Genomic DNA, 3,758 nt, shown 5'->3' on the forward strand with positions numbered 1-3,758 from the left:
TTCTCTGGATACCCTAGGCATTCTTTTTTTTTCTCCTTCCCCACCCAGGGGTCAATCTGGGGACAATGGCACAATCTGGGGACTGAGGAGCTCACCCTGAGGGCCGCAACAGCTCACCCCGAGCCGAGGGCCAAGGGCAGCCCGCCCCGGGCAGAGGGCCGAGGGAAGCCCGCCCCAGGCAGAGGGTCTATTCTTCTCACACCTTAATCTTGGATGTGCAACTCCCTCTCCTGAGAATTCTTTTTTGTGCAGTACTATTCATGTAAATTCATCACTGGGCAGTTGGAGCAACAGTGATCTCCATCCTTTGTTATCTGTGTGTAACCTGGCGGGGAGGAGAAATCTATAAATCAATCATGACCAGTTTTGGAAGAATTCATGTGATTGGTTACTGATCACAATAAGTGTCTGTTATTTGTGTAGTGGTTTGTCACCTCAAAGGCCTGCAGTAAATGTTATAGGTTACATAACAGCCTATAGCTAATTTGTCTTGAAATTGAAGTTTGATTCTATGTTGTTGGTAAACTGTTGTTATTTGACTAAATTCTTCTCCTCAGATGTCATACATATTGGGAGCATGTGAAGAACTTCTTGCATGTATTTGCTTCTTGTCAGTATTCCTCAGTTGGAATTTAAATATTTTTTATTTTATTGTATTATTTTGTGTGTGTGCACAATTAAATCAGATCTGACTGGTACAGGGGTAGATTGTCCCTCCTTCTCCAGCAGAGGATCTGGTGAATTTGAACTGCGAACCTCTGGTACTTCTAGGTCATATAGCCCTGGTGTGTCCACTTGCCGTACAGAGGTAACTTGTGGTCGCTGTGAAGCTGAACACTGTGACACTGATTTGCCAAATGTGATAATGGTTACCCATGGTGAACAGTGTTTGGTGGAGCTTCCTGATTAAAACAAGCTTGGAAGCAGGAGTGGCATCCACTTCCAGAAATAGTTTGCCTCTGGAAACCCTATGAACCTGGAGAGAGGATGAAAGCCACACAAGTGTTGAGGACTTTCCTTCATAGGGTTGCTATGAGTTGCCTAAGACTCGACGACACTTAACAACCACCACCACCTCTGGATTGCAGAGCAGCTTCTTGCCACTAGGCCACTTGAGCTCCCTGGGATTTAAATTCTAACCAAGACAAGACCAACTGTATCCTCAGTGGCCAAAGGAGTGACTGCCATACATCAGACCTTCCGATTATTTTTTTTCTGTCAACCACAGAAATCCACATTTATTTTGTTTAACATGCTTCAAGGGTCTCTTTCCACTGTATACCCAAGGCCTTTGTGCCCTTCTATGGGGCCCGTGACATCTGTGCAATATCCTGTGTGTCTGGTGCCAAAATATATGATGAGGTGTACATGGGGGAGGGCTGTGGACATAGAAGTGTCCTTCCAGACACTGCCCACTGTGTGCTATCAGCCCGCAATCATCTATCTCTGCTCGCACTCGGGCAAGTAGATGCTGATGAGGCAGCCCAGGCAGAAGAGGGCCCAGAGGAGGATAAATCCAACCATTATCTTCAGGACAATGCCCAGCTTGTCCGTGCACAGCCTCAGGCAGACCCTCTTATGCATCTTATTGTTGCACAGTATCACCTCAGGTCTGCTGTCTTCCCGCTGGGCGCAGGGCCTACTGTTTTCCATACTCCTGGGTCCGCATTCTTTCTTTCACAGGTAATCTGAACACAGCTGCCTAAAGGCACAGCAACTCCCGCTCTGTGTGCTCTGTCTGCTGCAGCAACTCAATGTCAACCTCCGATTATTATTTTTTTTAACAAATTAAATTAATATTTAATTGTTGATGTGCATGGACCTATTTGAGAATTTGGTAGGGAGACTCTGTGTAAAGAATATTTCATTCTCCGTAATGCTCCCTCACTTATATTTCATGAAAAACTGTGGCCCCTTCTCTTCTGATTATTTTTAACAAGTAAATGGCTAACCCTTCATTCAAAATATTGCGTATATTAAGTGTTGTATTTGAAAATAAAATATGTCCCATAAAATCACTAGGTTCTTGCATTCTAAAACCTTTTCTTTAAAGACTTATCTTTTTTGTGTTTACAAATTCCATATCCCTCCAAAAATAAAGCAGTGCTCACACAAGACAGAAACAAAAATTCACAGAAAGATGTATCAAAGGGGGCACAAGAACCCAATGGAAGAGTTCTCAATAGCCTAAATTTGAATCAAAAGTGCAAGAAGGTATAGAAAGGGTTAACTATTATCTCCAAAAGTATGCAATAGATACCTATGGGTCCATACTTATATAAAGAAATGATTGGATACATTCACAGATTGGTCAAGAGACAAAATATTGCATCTACAAACTCGTAAATAGGCGCTCTGCTCCAAAGGAGAAGTACCATAAGTCTCCACTCCTTAAGTGTGGGCTCTGCTTGCCTTCTGAAGAGAACAGAACGCAAAGGGGATTGTAAATTTAAAAAGAATTAATTTGACTAACATCGTCTCAATTGGGTGTTCAAAATCTATCTCAGCAACTCTAAGTCACGGTTATAGGATTGTTGGGACTTGCTCTCCCAAGGGAAAGTCCCTCAAGGTTTATGTTCGCAGAGACGAAAAGATTGACCCTGAGGCAAATGAAAAGACATTAGTTTCTTGGGAGAGAAAATTGACTGCTCAGGGAGAGCTGCAGCAACACTGCTCTGGTGGCAGTGGGCCAGAAAATTATCTCTGAAGAAGCAGCTAAGTATTTTATGCCTGTACACAATCTCCAAGACATAGCAAAATTAAGAATTACATGGACTGATTTGAAATGTCAGCAGTGCACAAGTTTAGATTAAGGGGGAAACTGTCAACTACTTGAAATATGTCTAGTTCTGCAAGCATGTCTGAAGACAGTAGGGAGAATGGTCAATTTGTTTTTGTTCTGGCAACTGGAAAGATATGTCTAAGAATTCAGCTAACTTAGCTTAAGTGTAGAGAAAGTCCAGGTTCATTTCAACAACACAAATGCAAGAAACCTCTGGATCCCTCAATCATCCAACAAATTTTATCTTAGAGCAATTATAAATCACATTTTCATTTAATTATCCAGCAAGCAAAACTTTTAACTGTGGCTTTTATCTCCAGGGTTCCTCTAGTTAGACCTTGTCACAGTCTCTTCACAGCAGTGTCACAGTCTCTTCACAGCAGTATCACAGTCTCTTCACCCTCTCTCTACCACCACTGTCACCATTTTTTTACAGTTCAGAAAGCACTCTCATATATTGGTCCCACAGCTATGGGTGATTTGCAAGACTGTGTCTGCAGTTAAGGTAGCTGGAAACCATGTCCCCTGCCCTAAACAGGGGCTAATGTAATGGCTAGAAAAGCTCATTTTCAAGGGTTCTGACACCCCTGATATCAAGCTTATATGATATACAAGTCTGCATGATAAGCTCAAGATTACTCCACTACTAAGAAGTAGACTCATTTAGGAATTAAACTTGAATTATATCTGGTTCCAAAGATAGTACTGTTGATCACTGTGCCACTAATAATCCCAAACTCAGAAAAGCTTAAAGTCCAATGGAAAACAGTATTGGAAATTAGAGGAAAGTTTTTGTTCAGTTCTAGGCAAAAGCCATGGATGAGCCCTCCAGTGTACAGTCCACCATTCCAGAACAACGGAATACGATGCTGACACTGACATCACAAAGGGGATGAGGAGTCATAGAGATTGATCTGCCTTTAAGTCCTCTCCTGGATTTGACATCAATCTGTCCCTGAGGAGGCAGTGGGTAAAA

At 42.3% G+C, this 3,758-nt stretch overlaps 1 pseudogene; it reads left to right on the plus strand.

Moving 5' to 3' along the window:
* LOC102860705 overlaps window positions 1-1,706 on the plus strand; it is a 17,635-nt pseudogene extending 15,929 nt beyond the window's left edge.
* Window positions 1,707-3,758: the final 2,052 nt, after the last annotated feature.

The sequence above is a fragment of the Elephantulus edwardii genome, unplaced genomic scaffold, assembly GCF_000299155.1.
Source record: "Elephantulus edwardii isolate Elephantulus edwardi_28Jun2011 unplaced genomic scaffold, EleEdw1.0 scaffold00015, whole genome shotgun sequence".
Lineage (NCBI taxonomy): Eukaryota > Metazoa > Chordata > Mammalia > Macroscelidea > Macroscelididae > Elephantulus > Elephantulus edwardii.